The 25,124-nt window shown below is 37.8% G+C and overlaps 1 pseudogene; it reads left to right on the top strand.

Moving 5' to 3' along the window:
* The first annotated feature begins 19,216 nt into the window (after positions 1-19,216).
* Positions 19,217-21,420, top strand: LOC127798888 (AAA-ATPase ASD, mitochondrial-like; annotated as a pseudogene).
* The last annotated feature ends 3,704 nt before the right edge of the window (positions 21,421-25,124 follow it).

The following is a 25,124-nucleotide window of genomic DNA, read 5'->3' as shown; positions in this document are numbered from 1 at the left end:
TTACAACACTAGAATGAGAGCCCCACAAGATTAAAACAAAAACACAACAAGATTGAAATAGAAGAAGCGCAACACTAAAATGAGAGTATCATCATAAGATTGAAATGGTAGTACCACAATAGTAAAATGAGACAACTACAAGATTGAAATGAGTACATTGCAAGCCTAAAATTCAAACATTGCAAGATTGAAAAGGTTGGTGGTGTTAGTGCCCTAATACTAAATTTAGATAATATATAGGGTATGTGTTGGACCTAATAATATAATCTTACATATTAATAAATGGTCAGATCTTCATTCATACATCTCTAATTATATACGAATGAGTTTCTAGATGTCCTGATGATTTTATTTTTTGGGGGCGTTTGTTAAAATGAGCAAGATAAGAGGTATCAAGATTAGTTTAAAATGCATTCTGGATCAAGATATGGAATGATCAAAATAAGACTGGAAAGCATTTCAAGATTTCTATCAAAGTGTTTGTTAAATTTTTTAGAATCTACTGATAATTGTGTTTTTTCTTTTTATGTGTTTGTTGATACATATGCTAAGCACCAAGATAAGAGTTTTTTTACCAAAATATCCCTATTACTAAATTTATGATTCAAATAGTATTTTATGATTAATATGAATTGTCAAAAAAATTAAAATTAAAATTAAAAATAATATTTTATTTTCTAAATTCATGTTCAAAAATAAATTTAAAAAGAGTTGAAAAGTAGAAATAATTATTATTAGAATTAAAATAATTCCACCTAGATAATTAAAAATGGCCAAAATATATTTTCATAATAGGTAATAAAATATAAAATTAAATAAAATAATTTAAAAATTGGTGAAAGAAATTATATTAGTTAATAAAATATATATATAGAAAGAGAGAGAAATTTAAATTTTAAAAATCAATGAAATGAATAATGTCATTTAAAATTTAAAATTTGTCAAAACATATAACAATTTAAAATGTATTAAATAATATTAATTATAAGAGTTAAATAAATAATTTTTTTTAATAAATTTAAAATTTTAAAATGTATTAAATGGCATTAACTATCCTATAAGGGGTATATAAGTAATTGAGTCTTATCTTGAAAGAGCTAGATAAATTTATTCGAAGGGGGAGGTCGGATAAATTTATCTTGAAATAGGGAGATAAGAGGTCATATGAGAGCTTTTCTAAAAGTGACCAGATAAGCTTAACAAACACGTTGAAAATACCAAATATTCGGAATGCTTTCCATATCTGACATTTTCTCCCTCTTATCTTGATTAACAAACACCCCTTAAACTATTAGGAATATATGATAAAGATTTATAATATAGGATTTCTTAAAATAATTCTCGGTCTTTAGATTTCTCATAAGAGAATATAATTAATCAATTACGGACTCCAACATGGGCTATTACCATTGATTGGTATCGGATGCTAATGATTATAGATGGTGAATCACATGCCATATTGCATGAGATGGAGATAGTAAACATGTGGATATGTGTTGACTGAACATCTACAAAATGTGAAACATATAACTATTAGTGTTGTGTGCCCTTATACTAGATTTAAATGATCGGGCTCATTTTATGCATTCATTCTATTTTTGTATAAATCTATAAAATGTAAGGTTTTCTTCATTCCTATTTTTTTCAATCAATTATATGAATGAGTCCCTAAATCTTCTATGTGATAATTTTATTTTCAAGATGTTGAAACTGTATAACAGGATTATCTAGTAACAGGATTTCTTAATTTTTTCATAATCCTTAGATTCTTTGGATAAAGACTCCAATTAATCAAGTGCGGACTAGCACAGGGATTAGTATCTCATTCGATATAGGGATACCGATAGGAGAATGATGTGTCACGCGCCATATGACATAAGATATCGCTAGTAGACTTGTGGGTGGTTATTGGGGAACAAGTAGCCGAATATGACAACGATGATTGACCACATAGCATGGTGGATAATGGTCGAGTCATCAAGTTGCAATGATGTGTTGATCTTTAGAGTTGAACTGACACGATTGTTTTGTGTATTAGTGTTCGGGATTTGCTAACGAGTCAAACCATCCAATTGGGAGATGGAGAGATTCATCTATATGGTTTTGTATTGCTAGTATATATATAGAAATAGATGTTGAGAATATGATCTATCACCCTTGTTAGTAATTGATGGAGTGAACGTCCTGTGTGATCTACTATTGATGTGACAGGACAGTCTTTGGCCAAAGTAGATTGAAAGTTAGGAAAGACGTTTCCTAAGGTGTCATCTAGTCACATTAATAAGATTTGACATATAGTTACTAAGTTTGTCATTCCATGACTCTTGCTCAATCAGGACATTAAGTGATGGAAGGATTATAGTACATGGTAATTGTTAATTGTAAAATGTTCACTTAAAGTTAGAGTTCATTGCCACCTATACTGTCTTGAACCGTTGCTAAGAGCTATTCAATAACTCTCGAAACATTCTTGGGATTTGGAGAAGTTCTGGTGATGGGTCAAGGGGTTGACCGATACCGAAAAGCGTTTCAGTGTTATCTAATTGCTAGTGGGTAAAGAATCTAAAAAGTTACACACAATATAATATTGCGTTTAGTATTGACATTGTGTGCCCGAAACGTTTATAAAAATAGTTGGTCAAAGGTTAACCATTGGCCGCTCAGTTGCCAATAATTAAAGTTTAATTATTAAAAATAATTAAATGCATAGTGTATAGCTTAATTATTAAATATATAGTGCATAATTGAAATGCCTAGTTCATAGTCGATTGTATAGTAAAACCAATTATTGGTTGCATAGTAAAAAGGGTTGCACTAACGTGAGAGAGAATTGGAATTGGTGAGGAAGAAGAAATAATTGAGGGCAAGTGAGAGATTTAAATTGAAATTGCAAGCCTTTGTCTACTCTCTCTCTTCTACTTTCTTGTTACTTTTTCTTCTTCCTTTGTTTTCTCTGTAATTTTACTATTGTCATAAATTATATGTGTGAAGGTCGCGTGTATAATTTTGAGACATTGACACTGGTGATACGCGAAACTTCTGTGTCTAACATGAGAATAGGTGACCAGAACTATATCATTTGACATACTAGGTATGGACAAACTAGGATAATCACAGTGTGAGGTGGACACAGTCTTAGTACATAAATTGTTTCTGTACCCCAACCTTATATTAGACAACATGTATGAATTTATTTATATTCAATTGTTAAATATGCATGTTGCTTAAATACCTAAACTATGTATAGCGTGTATATTATATTCCGCTGCCTATATCTGATACACGGTAAAAAATTTATTTTTGCCCGTACCACTGTATTAGAGATTTCCTTCAATAATAGATCATATGACTGAGAGGATTAATGATCTGTTATTGGCATTCGATTGTGTAATTGGTCCTCGGACTGAGACAGTTGACACGTTGGTGTTAGAGATTTGTTATTACATGAAACTGCTTGAATATGAGGTGGAAATGTCCTATGTATGGTCTCGGTTCAGTGGCGTATAGAGATATATGATTGTTGATGAGATCCATTGATCTCCGATGTGAAGTGAACATCCTACACAATCTTAGTTGGTTAGTGATTGGAAAAACCTTAACCAAGGTACACATGATCGGAAATGAGTTTTCAATGTCAAAAAGAGTTCCGATGTGTCATCACAATTACACCATACTAGATCTTGACATAGTTATCGAGTTTTGTGAGTTTGATCAGTTTATATCTCTCACTCAATTAGGATGTTAGTCAATAGAAGAATTATAGTACACGATAATTGAAAAGTCAAATAGGTTTACTAGAAGTATTGACTTCATTGCTGATAGAATCGTCTTGACACAATGCTAGTTGTCACTTAAAACCTTTTGGGATGTTTTGGGGAGATGGAGATATCTTTATTGTAGATCAAAATATTCGATTGACGTTAAAAAAATTGATATGTCTCGATTGCTATTCAAATGTGAATCTAAAAAGTCATATCTAAAAGTAGGCATAATATCAGAATTTGGGGAAAAACTCTGGATTAAACTCAATTTAATTGCGGTTTAATTAGCCAGGTGAGTAGAAAATTATGTATTAATCATTTTGTATAGTTGAAATTTAATTTTGGGTGTGATTTAATTAATTTTGGGAGTTTATGTTTGTAATACCCCAAATCTTCATGAAATTGTCATGTAATTTAGATGAGTTTAATATACCGAAAAATGACTTGATGGTAAAAATAAATCGCCGAATCGACTGCAGGGAATGTCCCGAGGCTGAGATTTCAAAGAAAAATAATATGTCATTGTTAAGCCTCCCGAGATAGGATTTTTAGTATCAAAAGAAATCGGATCGGAGTTAATTTTCGATACAGTTTCATTTCGGGCTGAAAATTGAATTGTTAGTAGGGAGCGCCTCGGAATTTAGATGTTTTTTTTTTTTAAAAAAAAAAAAAAAACAGAATTTGCAGTGTAAGGCATGGCCACCACATCTGCCGTCGTTGCTGTCAAATCAGTGACCAGGGCATGGCTGAGCCTGGCATGGACGTGGGGGTGGTCTCTAGTTCACGTTACCCCTTGTGATTAGTTGAGAGAGGCTCGGATTTGGCTATAAATAGCCGAGTTTTGGTTGAGGATTTTCATCAAAGTTCATAAGCTTAGATAGAGAGTTTGGGAAGGAATTGGAGCATTTTGATAAGGGGATTTTGTTCCCTAGGTTGTGAGAAGCAATTCTGGAGATTTTGAGAGTTTTTGGAATGGTATAAGGGGTGTTTTCACATTCGGCCGCATATATATATATACATATTGAGTGAAGGTTGAAATCGGCTTGTAGAGTGAACGATCGAAGAATCTAATAAGGGGCGGTTGCGAGGCTATGGGCAGCTAATTTGGAAAGTTTCGTGTCAATCGGAGTTCGAATCGGAGGTCAATTTGGTTCTCCGGAGTTCGGTGACGGGCGGCTTGGGCGGACTGTTCTCAACCAAATCAAAAGGCTTTCGGTGGTTTTTTCCGACCAAGAGGGGTACCATTGGGATCGGCTAAGGGAAAGGAGCAGCTAGATGTCATCAGTTTGATTTTCCGGTGTGCTGGCGTCGAAGAAGATGACCGGAGGTAATTTATGTATTTTTTTAAATACTAAAAATATAGGAAATTCAAGAAAAAATAGAATTAAAGGAAATAAAATTCTGAAAAAATATCCAAAAATTCAATAAAAAGGAATAGTTTATTTTGATGAATTTTTATCTTGATAATTTCTTGAGGAGATAATTATTGTGGATTTTTGAAAAGAAAGGTAAATGAAAAATAAATATGAGGGCTTTTTATAAAATTATGAGAAAATTCCAGAAGGATAAGAAATTTATTTTATGAGTTTTGGTGATTTCTATTGGAGGAGATTCGAAGTAAATCAAGGAGAAATAAATTTTCTCAAAGAAAAGTAATTATGGAAATTTGAGAAAATAGGAGAAAAATCTGGAAACTTTTCACAAAATTCCAGAGGCTTATAAATATTGTTTATTAATTCTTGTGGAGAAAAATTTGAAAAAAATGCTTGAAGAGGTATTTATTTGGAATTATCGAGAGAAAATTAGGAAGAAATTAGAGAAAATTTATGAGAAAATTGAGAAAATAGATATTGATTTTCCTTTGAATACATATGATGTCTAGGGTATCTTTGAGGCTCGAGGTTGAACAATAGTGGGCCTGGCACAAGAATCGAGGTCGGACACACATTTCGAGGAATCTTGAATTTAGCCCAATGTGAGTGGTTCTACCGGAAAAACTTGTTTGTGGTATGTGAATGGTTTACTATAAGTTTTTCAATCCAATTCTTCTGCATATTCTTGTTACTTTTGATCATTTTTGATTTATCGTGAGCGGTTGGTTTAGTGCGATAGTTCGTCCAAACGATTATTTACACTTGTATTGAATTTCGTACGGTAAATTGCATACATTGAAATGTTGATTTTATGTTATGCATGTTATGAATTTCAGCATTGGCATGTTATGTGTTGTCCATGTGGGATGTGGGTTGTTAACCTGTGACGTAGCCCTTGAGTGACAGCACTCGAGATGCGTGTCGAGGATTAATGCTATGTGACCCACTTGGGACGAGGCTGAGACGGACTTCACCCTACGGTACTCAAGTGGCGGGGCTGAGAGTGGACACCACCCCAGTTGTTGGCTTAAGTGGCGGGGCTAAGAGTGGACACCACCCCAAGTTCCTTTGAGCAATAGCATTAATACCGAGGTGTCGTTGATTCCGGGGATAGTGCTGATGTGATGCTCTTGGGGCTAGGGTTGCGTTAGGTTTTGGAATGCTTTTGAGTATGAGCGTAATGCCTAACAATGACAATAGGGTGATTTTCGGGTTCATATGTCGAGGTTGTCTTTCTTAAGCAGGATTGTGTTTGCCAATGGGTTGATGTGGTTGTGTCACCTTTAGAGAGATTGTATTTTTTCCGGTTAGGGCTAAGTGCTATGTGGGATTCTCTTAGGTTGGGGCATGTCAGGATTTGTCAGTTTTATATATGATTTTGCATATATTCATGAAAATATTTTGAACTCTCACTTAGATGATTTAGCATCTAATTTGGACTATGTCCCTGGAATATTCAAACGTTCTAGGTGAAAGCAATGGCGCCAAGGGAAAGGATGTCGTCGAGATGTATCTGCTAAGTTTAGTTTTCGTAGGTTTTTATCTATGATTACGATATTCAGAGGTTATGTAATATTTTGATAATTTCATGTGAAACATTGATTTGGTTATTTAACTGTAAAAGGAATTTATCGATTATATATCATTGAGGTTTCGATCCTTACTTCCGCTGATGCGATTGTTAATACTTGTCTTAGTCTGTTAATTTTTAAATTTTGATATGCTGAGAAAGTACAATCGGGATTGTCAGGAAATGATTATGATGAAGGTATGTATATCGAGAGGCTTATGTTGTGTGTATGATGTTGAAAATATATATATATATATTCTCGAAATCTCGAGGTAATGCACGTTTTGGGAAAATGGGGCGTTACAATATTAATTTACAACGTATATTAATTTGGTGGCGTACAAGCGTGAAAATGCTGGAAACAGCTAATAGAGGCAAGCTCCCTTCTACCTTTGGGAACTCCTTCCATTTTATGAACCCTATGCCTTTCTTTAATTCATTTCGATTTCGTGTATTAATTATACTAATACGAGACTCGTTGGGGTTTTATTTGTTGTGTGCCTATGGGGTATTTTGTACCGCCCCCATTCCTTTCGGAATGATGTTGAACCCAACTTGGGGACTAGGTTTCTAGATGTGCGAGTTTGATTATGGATTTCTTGGGTGTGAGTAGGTTAGAGCTGTTGAGCAGTGGGGCAGGGGTCGACTATTTGGTGACGTTGGAGTAAACTATTGTATGGCCCTGAAGTGGATCGTCGGGTAGACACTTTTAGTCATTGAATGTAGATCGGTGTCGGACACTACCGACTAGCTCTGCCATTATGTGTTTTATTACATGATTTGTTATGTTGGGTTACTGTTCATGGTTTGATATGCACATGGGTTCGGGATGCATGTTGGGGTATTCATTTATTGAGTATGCTTGGACACAGACATTCTAGAGTGGTTAGTTGGCATCTGATATGGGCATATGCATCGCGTGTGGTTTACTATGTGGGCGAGCATGACCTGATGCCTGGATGTATGGGCTCCGATGTATCACATTGATGTTCACTATGCTATTGCATTTTTATGTGCAGTGGATGGTTACCGACAGTTCACAGGTCTCGGACGTGAGGACCGTTTCGAGGGAGCCTACGGCTTGGCTATTCTACAGCTCGGGTGTTAGGAGGACCGACACTAGCACTCGGGTGATGGGAGCACCGACCCGGGACGACGCGCACGGGTTTGTTGGAGGTATATGTTGCCTTTCAGGGTAGCGACAGGTTAGTATGGGACTTGGGTGCTATGTGTGGGCCCCAAGGACTGATACATGCTTTTATTTATGCTTTTATGCAGTGTTGAGTGTCTCATGGCTTGTGTGTGCTTGGGGATTAGTGTTCTGGGGAGAGTTTACTAGATATGTTCAGCCTTCTGCCTTTCTTTTTTTATGCTTGCTGAGTCTCTCGACTCACTTTTCTTTCCATCATTCCAGGTAGTGGTAGCATGGGTCAAGGGCAAGGGAGTCAGCATCTAGTGCCATAGTTGGTATGGTATACAAGCAGTCCCGTCAGTTCCCGTCAACTTTGATGTTTAAAAGGGATTTACTTTATTATTTTTGATTGTGCCAAGTCATTCCTCGTGTTTCATGTATGTCGGCACAGGAGTCTGTATGCATTTATTTATCATGTGATTGATGTGCTAGCGGAGTACCCGTAAAGCATGCTTGTGTATAGCTTAGCTTCCGTTGTTTTAATTCTTGTGTATGCATACCAGGGTAGTTTCTATCTTGCGTTTCATTCTTTCTCTTTCCATAGGCCCTCCCGTTTGAGTAATCTGAGTGGTTGGGATATCCGGGCAGGGGTGTTTACATTATTGGTATCAGAGCCTAGTTTAAGTTAGTTTTGGGGGACGAGTTCCTATACATCAAGGTTGTTATGTAGAGTTAGGGCGGTCTAGGTGAATCGAATAGGGTCAGGCTGCGTTAAATTGAGTTTTACTTATTCGTGTGAGTGACTGTATCCCAATTTATATTCGTACATGGGTGATAAGTGCACGTTAGAATGGGACCATGAGGTGGTATAAATGGGATTTATTTAGGACTTGTGCTTGCCCCTAGGTGTTTGGGTAAGAGGTTGGTTTAGCCTTAATATATTTGCTTGATATTTGGTGCTGTATACAGATTTTGAGTATTCCCAATAGAACTTGGAGGACCAGATTCCAGTGTACCCCTACCCAATCCGGATGATCTCCCAGCATTGGATTGTTTATGGTGTCTTTGGGAACAAGAGTTTCCTTCTAGATGGGGAGACGGGTAAGACGAAGAGGAATACCTAGTGAGTTATATGTATCGGCTTGACAAGTTATTTCAAGAGACGATCCACGAGACCTTTTGGGGATTTTCAGAGAGACAAGTCCTGTTCGCCCGTGAGCACATGAATTACATGTGGAGACGGCTGACTGAAGTAATCATGAATGATGTATTCCTGATCCAGATCCAAATATCGGTATACTACTTCCATTTTCCTTTAGAAATTTAGCCTACTTTCCTTTATGCACGATTATTTTTCTCCCGTTATTGAGTTAAGCATCGGAGGGTCTCCGCCGAATGAAAATCTACGAGCCTTCTAACCCTTGTATGCTGATCATTGTCCCTTCAGAAGTACAACATCCATTCTTTTGAAAAGACCGCTTACAAAAGAAGACCAAGATCTTTTAGAAAACCTAGCTCATTCCTTCATAAAGAACACCTCCAGAGCATCCTAACTTCCTTCGAAAGGAACCCTTCGAAAGTACTCAAGATCACCAGATTTGCCCATGTGAAAAGATCCTCACTTGCACGAAAGTACCCTTTGGGAAGGCACTTCGGGAGGACCCTCTGGAAGCATTCCTACAGAAGCAAACCCCAACGATAGCAACCGAGCAACGATCGAATCTTGAAATTCACTACAAGAAAATTTAAATTTAGTGACGGATTTTGTGACGGGAACATACCCGTCACAAATTAGTGACAAACACTCGTTACTAAAAAATTTAAGGTTAGTTTTATATAAAATTTAAGATTTAGTGACGGGGCTGTAAGCCCTCGTCACTAAATTCGCTGTTTAGTGACAGGGCAGTTAGCCCCCGTCACTAAATTCACTATTTAGTGACAAGGTAGTCAGCCCCGTCACTAAACTCATTGTTTAGTGACAGGGGCTGTCAGCCCCCGTCACAGATTTAGTGACGAGCTGTTAGCCCCGTCACAAATTTAGTGACAGGGGTTGACTGTCTCGTCACTAAACTCGTTGTTTAGTGACGGGGCTGTTAGCCCCCGTCACAGATTTAGTGACGGGCTGTCAAACCCGTCACAAATTTAGTGACGGGGGCTGACATCCCCGTCACTAAACTCGCTATTTAGTGACGGGCTATCAACCCCGTCATAAATTTAGTGACGGGGGTTGACATCCCCGTCACTAAACTCGCTATTTAGTGACGAGGATGTCAGCCCCATCACAGATTTAGTGACGGACTGTCAGGCTCGTCACTAAACAACAACTTTAAAATCCTGCCCTTCCTCTTCTCCCCGCGCTGTTTTCTTCTTCCCCATCTTCCTCTGCAATTTCTCTCTTCTCCCCCATCTCCCTCGGCGAATTCTCTCTTCTCCCACATTTTCCTTTGCACCGTTTTCTTCTTCCCCATCTCCCTCTACGATTTCTCTTTTCTCACCCATCTCTCTTCACTCTATTTTCTTCGTCCGGTGCTACCTTTTGTCGGTGTTGCCTCTGTGCCATTACTATCATTTTTTCAATCTTTTGGAGGTAATTTAATTTAAGGTTAGTTTTATTATTCAGTTAATAGTTATTTTATGTTAGTTTAATTTTAATTATTCTGTATTGTTAGTTTAGTTTAGTTTAATTGTTTAAAGTTAGTTATTTTTTGTTAGTTTAATTTTAGTTATTTTGTGTTATTCAGTGTTGTTAGTTTTGTTTAGTTTAATTGTTTAAAGTTAGTTATTTTCTGTTAGTTTAATTTTAGTTATTTTGTGTAGTTTAGTTTTAGTTTAATTGTTTATATTATTTGTTACATTTAGAAATTAAAATGTAAAATTTATTAATTGTTATCTAGTAGTCATAGTATAAATGTATCTTATTTTGTTATGAAATTATATTAATAAATATTATTTTTTTATTTAAAATAGTAAAAGTTTTCAATTTCAAATTTTTAATATTTTCTTTTTAATGTAAATTTTTAATTATTTCTATAATTAATTTTAAATTTTTATTTATTGTATATATAATTTAAATTTTTGAAAAGGTTTCTTGTTATTTATTAAATTTTTATTTTTCTATTTAAAAATTTAATTTTTTTAATTTTTTAAAAGGATCTGTGACAGGGAATCCCTGCACAAATTAGTGACGGGTTGCAGAGCCGTCACAGATCTGTGATGGCTCTGCAACCTCGTCATTGATTTGTGACGCAGATGTGTTCCGTCACAGATTTGTGACAGGATATCTTCCCGTCACTGATTTGTGACGAGATTCAAAAATCCGTCACTAAAATTTATTAATGCCCATTTTAGTGACAGATTCCTTACCCGTCTCTAAACCCATCACTAAAAAATTTAGTGACGGAATTTCTAGTTTTAGTAACGGATTTTTCCGTCACTAAAACTAGTTTTTCTTGCAGTGATTATTGGTATCCACAGGCATCCCACTCCTAAAAATTCTAATTGTTGTATTTTGATAATAACAATTTGGTTTTGTCTATAGGAAACGTAACTAAAAGCCAATTCTAATGCAAGATGCCGGGAGGGACGAGGTCAACCAGTTTAGCAAATATGCCTAACCCTAACCGAATGAACGCTCGTACCAAGACGGGAGACCCCAGTCAGGTACACCCTATGGTACCCGAACTTTTGGAATATCACATAGACAACGATGTGCGCTAAGGAAACATTCCAATGCTTGAAGGCAATCAGATTACTGGACTGGGGGGTATGGATCATTCGGAACAAGGGGAGGTACACGCCTTCGAATTGGGGAGACAGGTGGAAAGGCAAGGGATGCAGGTCCCGCCCACAATACCAGCGAATCAGGAAGAACACTCCCTGGGACAATCCTTAATTCCTAGAAGGAACCTTGCGACGACTTCAGTACCTCCAGGACCTTCCGGGATAGTTCCACTCATGGTCCCACTATCGGAGCATGAGAAGATTACAGGGGATTACTGCTCTTTTACATGAATTGATGCCAGACATCCACATCCCCCACATGGGACAAACAGGTGCGAGGGGAAAACACTAGAAATTTCAAGACAACCATTCGAGGGCCCCATAACGAGGGGTAAGGATTGGGACTCCCATACCTAATGACCAAGTCCTAGAAAAGGCAAACCCGATAGGGGATTATGATAGGAGGCCGTGGAAAGTCTCTATATATGAAGAAATGGCAGAAAGCACCCACTCAAGAGCTCTTTGTGTCCCATCTTCTTACAAGAAAGAAGCAAAGAAAGAAACACTCAAGGCGTCTGACATCAAACGCCTCATAGAGGAAGTGCTGGAGAAGAAGCAATTTGTGATGACGCCAAGAGAAGCGCCCATGAAGGGGTTTCCACTGTCCGAAGCACTCCAAAGGCAGCCAGTGCAACTAGGGTTCAAGCTGTCGCAACTCTCAGTGTACTTAGAGATGGAGGACCCCAAGAAGCACCTACAACACTTCGTGAAAATGGCTGTATTACACGGATGGAATGAGGTCACCAGGTGCAAGGCTTTCCCATTTTTCCTAGCGGGACAGGCTCAATAGTGGTTCACTGAATTACTAGTAAGACATATCCAGTCATTTGAACAGTTAAAGAAAGAATTCCTGGAGGTGTTTTCCACCTATGTCCCGAAGAAGAAGAGTGTTATGTACTTGATGAGCCTGCAATATAGGCCTAGTGAATCCATGAAACAATATATTGAGTGGTTTAAAGTCGCAACGCAGGAGGTAAGGGACCTCTCAGTCGGGTTGGCAGCATCAACCTTACTTAACAGAATTATGTATGCCCTACTCAGAATATCCCTAGCCTTTTCTGTGTCGGGAGCTACGTAACCAGATTGATCAGAGATCAGGGATGGGAAGCTTGATCGATTTATACTGGATAAGCCAAAAAATCAACAAGGCAAGGGAGACGAATCCAGAAGAGATAATTAGAGGAGGCTCCTTCATCCTAAGAATGATGTCCCAAGCAGAAGGGAAACCCAACAGCTCCGGCATAGGGAAGGGGAAAGAAACAATCAGATGAGAGAAGAAATAGGACCAAGCCTAGGAGAAAACGATAATGAGCTTGTTATGGAAAGGATACACGTGATCTCAGGGGGAGAAAATTTGGCAGGTGATTTCTCTTCCGCCAGAAAGGCATATGCACGCCAGGCGTTACACGTGGACTCAGTGGAAAAAATTCAAGAAGACGAAGATCCTATCATTTTCACACTTGAAGACCAAGGGGATGTGTTGCTCCCTCGTGATGATCCTTTGGTTATATCCGCTGTTATTTCCAAGCACCCCATCGAGAGAATACTGGTGGATAGCGGAAGCTCTGTCAATCTGCTATATTGGAATTGCTTTGAAAATATGCATATTGCCCATGATCGACTAAAGACAATCTTTTCCCTTCTGTATACCTTCACGAGAGAAGTGGTACCCGTGGTGGGATTGGTTTAGTTTCCCATTACACTCGAGGACTACCCTCAAGTAATCACCAGACAGGTTAACTTCATAACAATCAAGACTTTCTTTCCTGCCTACAATGTGATCATGGGACGTTCCCTCATTAATGCTATGAGAGCCGCTATTTCCTCGGAATATTTGCTGATGAAATTCTCCATGCCACAAGGTAGGCCAGGTAAGGGGTAATCAGAAACAAGCTCGGTATGCTATGTGAGCTCTACCAAAGGCGTTAAGGGGAAGGAAAAAATAGTGACTGAAGAAACTTTAATGATCAGTGAACAGACTGTTGAAGCTAACAAGCCTCAACCAGTAGAAATGCTTGAAGCAATCCTTCTAAACCTCGACGATAGCAATAAAAAAATGCATGTGGGGAGCCAATTAGAGGGTCTAGAAAAATAAGAGGTCATCAGATGTCTATGGTCCTATGCAGACATATTCACTTGGAGGCCGACTGACATGTCTGGGATTAACCCAGAGATCATATCCCATCAACTGAAAGCCTGTCTAGAGGCCCGACCGATCTAGTAAAAGAAAAGATGCATCGCACCAGAGAGATTGGGGTACCTGGAAGAAGAAGTAGATAAACTCCTTGAAGCGGGATTCATTATACATGTCTAATACCCCGACTGGCTAGCGAATGTCGTGATGGTACCTAAGACTAATGGGAAATGAAAAGTATGCATCGATTTTACCAACCTGAATAAGACTTGCCCAAAAGACTCCTACCCACCCCCTCGAATAGACAGGCTAGTTGATGATACCTCCGGATATGTTGTGTTGAGCTTCTTGGATGCATTCTCGGGTTACCACCAGATCACTATGTATCCACTCGACACTGAGAAAATGGCCTTTATCACAGAAAATGGGACGTACTGCTACCAAGTGATGCCTTTTGGCTTAAAGAACGTAGGGGCCACGTATCAGAGAATGGTCAACAAGGTATTCAAAGACCTACTTGGGGAGGTAATGGTGTAATACCCGAGAAATTCTTGAGGTTATAAATGGCATTTTACGAAGGGCATAAGTGAAATTTTTGAAAGAATGAGGCTATAGGGTACACTATCACAGTTTTAAGTGACCAAATCGACGAAAGGGAGTACCCTGTACCCTAGATATTTAAGAAAAATGGAATAGTATCGACGAGTGATTCGAATTATGATTTTAGGTATCAAAAGAAGTTGAATCGGGAATAGTTTTCGGTACAGCTGTGGATCAGGCTGAAAAATCGAATTGTCGTAGGGGACTTCTGAAAAGTCAATGAAACCGTGAGGGAGATCCGATTTTGCGTTAGGATTAACCTTGAAATGGTTTCGGGATGAAACAAGGGTTCCGTGAGGGCCCGGTGGGCAAAATTGTCTTTATCGAGTAATTTTGAGTTATTAATTTTGAAATTTTGGTATTTTAATCTAAATAAAATTAATATTTGAGAATATAATTATAATTATGCAATGCCTAAGTGGGATTAATAATTTAATTAAGAGATTTATATATAACTTTTTATGATTTTAACAAATTATATATATTATGCATAATATATTATATATATATACATATATATGTGTGAGTGTGTGCGTGGTAAGTGAAGGCCAAGTTCCATCATATTATATATATATATATATTATTGTGTGTGAAGGCGTAGTATATGATCTCCCTGGCCAAGAAAGATGCAAATATAATAAGTATATAATGTAATTATTATATGTATATATAGAGTCATGGCCAAGTTCTTCATATAATATATGTATTTATGTGTGTGAGGTGGCCGCGAAGGAAAGCTCCTTAGTCATGATGATGAAATTATAATATGTATAAATGAAGTGGTGGCAAAGTAGCTATCAGAGTTCAATTTAGTTGTTATCCCCTGCACATAGGGAGAATAATTACAGAGTGAGATAAGTCGCAGGAAATTACACGATAATTGAGATATGTAATGATCACTTCTTGGTGGCCAAGGCTCAAATCACCTATAAATAGTTGAAAGGATCAGGAAAAATGAAGAGAGGAATGAAGGATGTGCGGAGAAAGAATAGGCAGGGAAAAAGGAGAGGAAGAAAAATAATAGAAAGTTAGAAAATTTTTGAAAATATATTTGAAGCTCGAGAAATGTGGTGGAGTTTGGAATTTAGTATTTAAAAGCTTGACACCAGAGTCGAGATTGAGTTTGAATTTCGAGACATTCTGAATTACATTTAAGGTGAGTGATTTTATCCCCAAAATTGGTTTTGACTTGTGAGTGTTCTACTGAAAAACTTGATTTTTAGTTTATTATAAATGTTTTGGTTAGTGAGTGTTCGCTTCAAAACTTATTTATTGAGAATTGTTCTTATCTTGAAAACTTGGTATTTGTTATATTTAAATGTGTTTTGGTGTCATGCAAAATAGTTTTGTTGCATGCGAACGGTAACCGGTGACGGTTGGTTTCATGAGAGAGGTTCGTCCCTAAACGTTTTGTACTTGTGCATTGTATTTTATAAATTATTGTTTATATGATGCATTAAGTTGTGATTTGTGGTATTGTCATGCGTTTTGTGTTGTTCATATGGAATGTCAGGTTGGAATATTGTCTAGATAGTGTAGGCATAATTCCCCAAGGGTATTGACGAAATAATAGGGGTATCTTGTGCTTGTATGCATACCGGGATAACTGCCTTGGTTTCCATGCCGGGCCGTTTGGTCAGGGAAGTTGCACTAGGATGACTAGGTTGTCCATATGGGATTTGAGTTGGGACTGGGTAGTGGTTCCTGGATGCTTTTGAGTGGGAACATAATCCCTGATGTAATTATGGTGAGCCGGGTTCCTGCGTTGATGTGACCCTCCTGGGCCGGGAGTGGTAACGATCGTTCCCGAGATGTTGGGGAGATGCGTTGACCTTGCCTCTCATAAGCTAGGACCACGTTGTGTCGATGTGGTGGCGTGACCTTTAGAGAGATTGCTCTCTCCTTGTGGTAGGGTTGAGCGTTGTGTGGGATTCTCTTGGGCTAGGGCTTGCCAGATTGTGTTGGTTTATTTCATGTCCTGCATTCATTCATGAAAACGTGTTTTGAACTCTTACTTAGATGATTCATCATCTAATTTGGACTATATCCTTGGAATATTCAAACGTTTCAGGTGAAACCAACGGTGCAAAAGGAAAAGGGATTGCTAAGGAGTGACGGAGATTAGTGGATAGTTTATGATATGTCGTTTTCAATTATGTAGTTTATTTTGAAGATATCATGTAAAAAGCTGGTTTGGCTTTATGATATGAATAAAGTGGTTTCAGTTATGTTCTATTGAGGTTTCGATCTAGCTTCCGCATTTGAGGGGATTTACCTGTCTTAGTTTATTAATGATTCTAAGTTGATAATCTGAAAAGGTGTAACGAGATTTTCGGGGAACGATTTTTACGTTGAGTTTCCGTTGTTTGGAAAAAAAAAAGTATATCCCCGAAATCTTATGTTACCTAATGCTCCAGAAAAGTGGGGTGTTACAAATGGAGTCTTATGTGGACGACATGATAGTAAAAAGCAAACAAGGCGAGTCATGCGCCAGACAACTTGAAATGAAATCAGAAAAATTATTGGGATACATGATTACCCACAAGGGGATAAAGGCTAACCCGAAAAATGTGCAAGCAGTAATCGACTTGTAGTCCCCCTCCTCAGTAAAGGAGGTTCAAAGGTTGACAGGTCACTTGACGGCCTTCGATAGATTCCTCTCGAAATATATCAAACGCAACCTACCCTTCTTCAATGCCTTAAAGGGGGGAAAAAATTTTCAATGGACTCCTGAGTGTGAGAAGGCCTTTCAAGAATTGAAAGAGTACTTAAAGAAGATTCCCCTGTTGACTCGATTGGAAATAGGAGAAAAATTATCTATATTTGGGGATCAGTCATATGCAATAAGTGTAGTCTTTGTCAAACAAGGAGAATAGGCCGATAGGCCAGTCTATTACGTAAGTAAAGTGTTGCAGGGCGTCGAATCGCGATACCCTTACGCTAAAAAAATAGCTCTGGCATTGGTGACATCAGCAAGGAAATTGAGACCCTATTTCCAAGCGCACGTTGTAACAGTACTGATAAATCAACCATTAAAACAGGTATTGCAAAAGCCTGAATGCTCAGGAAGGCTAGCCAAATGGGTTATTGAACTCAGTGAGTATGATATCAGTTTCAAGCATAAAAAAACAATAAAAAGACAAGCGTTGGCAAACTTCATAGTAGAGTGTACTCACCCGCCTACAAGGGAAGAAGCCTGCAATAACAGGTGGATGTTGTTTGTCGATAGGGCCTCAAATGCCAAAAGGAGCAAGGCAGAAGTGGTACTGATTTTCCTAGAACAAGAGATCTTGGAGTACTCGCTCTACTTCACCTTTCCCAATACAAACAATGTAGTAGAATGTGAGACTTTACTGGCCAAAATGAAGTTGGCAGAAAAATTATAAGTAACAAGCTTGACTGTCCACAACGATTCTTAGCTGGTAGTGCAACAATTCCAAGGTACTTACAAAGTGAGGGAGCCAGTGTTGGCTCATTATTTTCAGAAGGTGAAAGAGCTCGCCTATAGATTTGAGCATTTTGAATTAATTCAGATTAATAGGTCCCTCAATCAACACGCGACCGCACTGTCAAAATTGGCATCTGTTCGAGATACTCCTAGCCCGAGTCTACTTTATAACAACATTTATGCCTTAAATAAAACACACATACGTTAATTACTTTTCAAGCAAATTTTTTTAAAAAATATTATTTTTAGTTAATTACGTTTTAATCATAAGAAAATATTTTGCACCATTTAATCTCTTAATCACCCATAAATTATTCTTGATATCTAACAATTAAGGCCTAAATGAAAGACATTACACCAAAAATATAATTATCATCTAAAATCCAGCCGTTTCAACAAATCTACTAAAAGGTAGGAAAACACCACAAGCATTCGTTTTTTAAATCAGACAAAAAAAACGTACAAGAAGAAGGCAAAAATATTATAATAATTCATCCCTTACTTATTCCCCACCCACCTAGAAGCCGAAAGGGACATCAAAATGCGTTTTTTTTTAACGAAAATTATATATATTTTAACGAAAGATATATCAAAATGTGCTTTCTCACTCTTTACGTGTCAATTTATTCAGTATTTTTTTAACAAAAATTAAAAAAATATTATACTATCCATTTTTATTAATAAAGTATATATGATTCATACAAATAATTATATATCCGTAATATTTTAAAATTTATTGTATATTTTGTAGTAATTAGAATATATATAGACTTATAATTAATATTATATTTAATTATTTCTCATCAAATTTTTTTTTGTTTTATCTATCTTTTTCTCGTTAAGAAAAAAATATTGACACTTGGCACTGAAAATTAATAATATATAACAATAATCTTATATGAGATACTCATTTACAATGTTAATTATACCATATAAAATAATAAATTCAGAAATAAAATCATGAATTAATCCTGATTAGTATAATGACTAATTAAGATTAATAATGTTAAATACACTAATAAAAAATAAACCTAGTCGAGCATATAAGACTATGAATGCATATATAGATAAAATTAAAAATTAATCCTGATTAGTATAATGACTAATTAAGATTAACTCTTCTTAATTTTTTTATCTTTTTTTGAAAAATATTACATGTTCTAACTTTATTGATGAGTTCATTAGCTTACGCAATCAAATTAGGTTACCCTTCTAAAGATTGAAATGGAAATGGAGCGGAAATCCAAACCAAAGCATGCATTCCCAACAAAGATGATTAAAAAACCAAACAGGTTGGCCCCCATCTAATAATATGTTAATTGATGAGTCAATGTCTTAAGTCTTTTAAAACTGAAAGAAAACAAAGATGACAAGTCGGACAAGGGCACGAGGGAGGGGGGGGACCTTCGAAGCAACTTCCTCCATTTCTCTTCAGTCTCCTCTGTATAAGTAAGTAGCATCAGCAGCAGAAGGGAAGGAAGACGAGAGGACGATGATGATGGAACGAGAAATGTTCGGAAAACTAGGCACATCCATGACTGGGCTGATGATAATCTGGGCGATGTTCAAGCAATACTTCCCCTTCAGAATTGGAGACGAAATAGAGAAATACGCTCACAAATTGGTGAGCCTGGTTTACCCCTACGTTAGGATCACTTTCCACGAATTTCCCGTCGACGGGTTCGAGCGGAGCAAGGCTTACGCCAACATCGAGAGGTATCTGGGCGCCAACTCCACGACGACGGCGAAGCGGCTCCGGGCAGACATGGTGAGCGACTCGCACTCGCTGGTGCTTAGCATGGATGACCATGAGGAGATCTCCGACCGCTTTAGAGGCATCAAGACTTGGTGGGCTTCCAGCAAGAATCTTCCCAGCAACCAGACCATCTCTTTCTATCCCGACGAAGAAGAGAGAAGGTATACACACACACACACACACGTACGCACAAATTCAACCATAACAATATACATATCTCTAATATATCTCTTATTCGTCAAAATGGATTCCAACTGACAAACTCTAATATATCTCTTTGAAAGCAGTATTTGAAGAGCTAAGTATATAACAATAACAATATACATTGATAGGTATTATGCACTCTCTTTCCACAAGAAGCACCGGGAAACCATCACGAAGCTTTACTTAAAGCATGTAATGGAGGAGGGGAAGGCCATCGCCGTGAAGAACAGGGTGAGGAAGTTGTACACCAACAACAAGAGCGAACACTGGTACGGCTACAAAAGAAGCACATGGAGCCATGTGACGTTCGAGCACCCTGCAACTTTCCAGACTCTGGCTATGGACCCGACGAAGAAGCAAGCGATCATCGACGATCTTCTCACTTTCCAGAATGGGAAGGATTACTACACCAAGATTGGCAAGGCATGGAAGAGAGGCTATCTTCTCTATGGCCCTCCAGGGACCGGTAAATCCACCATGATTGTTGCCATGGCCAATCTTCTGGATTACGATATATATGATCTGGAGTTGACTGCAGTGATGAACAACACTGAACTAAGGAAGCTGTTGATCGACACGACAAGCAAGTCCGTTATAGTCATCGAGGATATCGATTGCTCGCTCGATCTCACCGGCCAGAGGCAAAAGGTTTTTCAATCTTTAGCCGTCTATCTAACTGATATTACTGTGTTTATCGCCTTCCTTTCCTTTTTGAACCCACAACCACTACTACTCATGTATGTACTGGCAAAACTCTTTTGACTATATATAATTGAGTTGTTTTGCTTACCTAAGGAGAAAAAAGAGAAGAAGGAAGAGGAGAACCAGATTCGAAAGAAGAAGAAAGAGCGAGATCATGAGAAGAAAGAGAGCGAGGTAACTCTATCCGGGCTCTTGAACTTCATCGACGGGTTGTGGTCCGCTTGCGCTGGCGAGAGGCTCATCGTCTTCACCACGAATTTCCTCGACAAGCTGGATCCGGCGCTGATACGAAGAGGCCGAATGGACAAGAAGATAGAACTTTCATACTGCGGCTTTGAAGCGTTCAAGGTGCTGGCCAAGAACTACCTGGACATTGAATCCCACCATTTGTGCCCGACGGTTCGCCGGTTGTTGGAGGAAACCGACATGACACCGGCGGATGTTGCAGAGAATTTGATGCCGAAGTCCAAAGAAGAGAATGGCGAGACTTGTCTGGAGAATTTGATCAAAGAGCTGGAGATGGCGAAGGCAAAGGCAAGGATGAAAGCTCAAGAAGAAGAAGAAGAAGAAAGAAGAAGAAGAAGATGCAGAAGAAGAGAAGAAGGGGAAGAAAGATGAAGAAGAATAGGAAGATGCAGAAGAGGAGAAAAGATAAAAAGGAGGTTTAATAAGAGGTGTGCCCCTTTTATGTTGTTCAGCTGCACGATTGCTTTATTATCAACCAACCCATTGTTTCTGCATTCTCTCGTTTCATTGTTTCTCAGAATTTAGTGTCACTGTTATATATGTTAGTAGAACTGAATTGGTCAATGTCTCTCTGTTCATCAATGTATAGGTCTGATCAGTCGTATCGTGCTCCATCTAGCCTTTGATTCATAAATTCTTAAATGTTTCACTTCATGTTCCAAGTTCAAAATTGGAGGACTGTTTGTTATCAAATGTTTTGAAATAGTTCATCAATTCTGAATGAGCGTGGTGTCAGCAGCAGCATTGAGGGTGTTGAGAGGCCTCTGTGCTAAACAAAATAGCAAGTAGGAACTGGCTTTCTACTGCTTCTCAAATCAATCTATAAACAAGAATGGTCATCCGTCAAGAAAGGGCCACAAAGTGCCTCCCGTGGTGAATCTTGGAGCATGATCGAAGATTGAGTCTCGTCAACGACAGTATGAGAGTTTCCTCTAAAGGGGGAAACTCCTTGTACACAGCGAGCTTGGGTCTAACCATTACGTCTGACTGGATCACCATGATTAACCCCTTCACATTCTGTCGAGCCGAAGTGTGGAGGCGTCCGGGGTGAGCAATTTCACCTTTTTGGAGCAAGAATGGTCATCCGCTTTCTCTCAGTCCAATCATAATATATGTAATATTAAGTGTAAATATAATAGCACCGCAAAATAAAGATGAAAGTATCTTATGTGTAAAATAAGAACATTACAAGTATAAAATAATCGCACTACAAAATTAAAATGAAAATAACGTAATATTAAAATAAGAGCACTAAAAAAATTAAAATAGAACTACCACAAGACTAAAAATCGAACACTGCAAAACTACAACTAGGGTGCTGCAAGAGTAAAAACATGGCAGTACAACCTCATGTCATAGTTCTACTGGCAAATGAAGTACATTCTAGGTATTATTTTTTGGATCCTCAAGTTTAGTGTTTGAGCCCTATCCAGGGGGGAAGCTCAGCAGTCAAAGTGATCTTGAAAGTTGAAAATCGCTTGTCGCCCTCACGTTTGTGACGGGGCTAGGGATCGAACTGATCGCTGAGTCTTTTGATTTTCATCTCCTGCTGATATTGTGGGGCCGAACAACGGAGGCACTCGTGATGGTGCATTAATAATATATATATATATATATATAACAATACAATAATAAGATGGGAGAACTGCAAGTGTAAAATAAAAGCATTGTAACATTAAAATGAGAATTTGCAACAGTAGAATGAGTGTCAGGCCTCGCTCCCGAATTTATCCGTTAGTATAGGAAGTCCGAGAAAATGCTAATTCAAAATGGATACAGATACAAAAATTACTCAATTTTTTTTTTATTTCCTTATTTGCTCTCTAACAGTAGGAGCCAAAATAAATTATACAACATTCTTTACATTCTAATAAATTATAAATTATGCATTAAGATTTTAGATACATAATGAAGTACTCTACTATTGTCCTCAAAACTATACCCATGGATCTTGAGATTGGACATCTCTATACACATCTAACCAGGATTTGCCCAAATAACTATTTTCCCCTTTCCTAGAATGATAAAAGGAACAAAAGTGAGCCATAAGACTCAACAAGTATATAACAAAGGTGTAACACCCCGTTTTTCGAGCGTGCTATAACTTAAGACAATTCTGGGATAATAATTTTTTTATATAAAACTAAGAGTAAACCATATCATTGCTCTTATCCATCCCAAAATTTTCATTTATTTATCTCCAAGGAGAATCATCATAAATATCAAATGCGGAAACTAGAATCGAACCTAACAACATAACATTAATCATAAATTAGTTCTTACATCACGAGAACATAAATTTCTCAACATTACTTAATAAATAACATAAGTTATCAACTAACATTAACCCTAAATAGGGTTCTACATCATCATTCCTCATAACGTTTAGAATTCGAAGTAGTAGAACTTAAATACATGAGCTACATAACATATATTCAACTCTCTTTTGCATTTTTAAAGGCCGATTTCAGCAGCATTCGACCAAGGAAATTTACAGCGAGCAAAGGAGGAAAAATAGAGAAGAAGAAGGCGCGCCAGTGGGAAAAAATTGGGAAAATTCAAGATTAAGCTCAGTTTAATCGTGGTTTAATTATCCAGGTAAGTAGAGAAGCATGTATTAATCATTTTGTACGGTTGGAATTTAATTTTGGATCCAATTTTATTAATTTTTGGAGGTTATACTATTTTGTAACGTGTATCAGTTTGGTGGCGTGCAAGCGTAAAAACACTTAAATCAACTAAATAGAGACAAACTACTTTCTACCTTTGTGAACTCCTTCTATTTTATGAACCCCATGCCTTTCCTAAATTCGTTTCAATTTCGTGTATTAATTATACAAATCGAGGATTTTATTAGCTTTAATGAATTTAAATTAAATATGAGACTTGTTGGGGTTTTATTTGTTATGTGTCTATGGGGTATTTTGTACCGCCCCCATTCCTTTCGGAATGATCCTGAACCTAACTTGGGGACTAGGTCCTTAAAGGTACGAGTTTATTTATGGATTTCTCAAGTGTGGCTCGGCTAGGGCTATCGAGTAGTGGGGCAGGGGTCGGTTGTTTGGTGACGTTGGAGTAGACTATCGTACGACTCTGAAGTGGACCGTTGGGCAGACACTCCTAGTCACTGATTGTTGATCTGTGCCGGACACTACTGACTAGCTCTGCCATTATGTGATTTACTGTATGATTTGATATGTTGTATTACAGTTCATGGTTTGATATGCACATGGGTACGGGATGCATGTTGGGGTATTCATTTATTGAGTATGCTTGCACATGGACATTCTAGCATGGTTAGATTGTATCTGGCACGGCCATATACATAGCGTGTGGTTTACTATGTGCGCAGAGCATGACCTGATGCCTGGATGTATAGGCGCCGGTGTATCATGTTAATGCTCACTATGCCATTGCATTTTTATGTGAATTGCATGGTTACCGACAGTTCACAGATCTCGGACGGGAGGACCGTTCGGAGGGAGCCTACGGCTCGGCTATTCTACAGCTCAGGTGTCGGGAGGACCGACGTGAGCATTCGGGTGACGGGAGCATCGACCCGGGACGACGTGCACAGATTTGTTAGAGATATATGTTATCTTTTAGGGCAGTGGCAGGTTGGTATGAAACTTGGGTGTCGTGTGTCTTGTATGGGCCCCAATGACTGATACGTGCTTTTATTTACGCTTTTATACTCTGTTGGGCATCTCATGGCTTGTGTGTACTTGGGGGATTGGTGTTCTAGGGAGAGTTTACTGGATATGTTCAGCCTATTGCCTTTCTTTATTTATGCTTGCTGAGTCTCTCGACTCACTTAATTTGTAACACCCCCTCTCCTAAAATTGCCCGAGAAGAGGTGCTACGGGAAATAAAATAAAACTAACTGATAAACTGAAATCTGATACCATAATGAGTATCTCAAACAACTCAAATAAAACTCTGAGTCAACATAAACTGAAAACCATAACTCTGTCTAAGGGAAAATCCCTCAACTGAAATATAAACTGACAAACACTATAAACTAATAAAACTTCCAAACATCTTTGGTCTTGAGCAGCTCCACGTACACACACTACTGACCACTACTGTTAAGCCCCACATTTGGTACTCCCCCGCTAGGACCTGCAATGGTAAAAAGTACAAAGTGAGCTACAAAGCTCAGCAAGTAATAAGCTGAAAAAAACAACTGAAGCTAAATCGAAGAATATCGATACTGATAAAATACTTACCGAACTTGTATTGAGAGATATAATAATCACTGGATTGCATTTACAAGATGTAATGCACATAAATTGTAAACTAAATGTAAGTATGCAACTTTGGCTCATAGGCCCACAAAACTGTAACACATACTTGATTGATCTGAATCCTGCAAACATAAAAGTTGTAAGCATATTCTGTGGAGAATATGCCCCTAG

The sequence above is a fragment of the Diospyros lotus genome, chromosome 4, assembly GCF_014633365.1.
Source record: "Diospyros lotus cultivar Yz01 chromosome 4, ASM1463336v1, whole genome shotgun sequence".
Classification (NCBI taxonomy): domain Eukaryota; kingdom Viridiplantae; phylum Streptophyta; class Magnoliopsida; order Ericales; family Ebenaceae; genus Diospyros; species Diospyros lotus.
The sequence above is the reverse complement of the archived record's forward strand: the minus strand, read 5'-3'. Positions and strand labels throughout refer to the sequence as shown.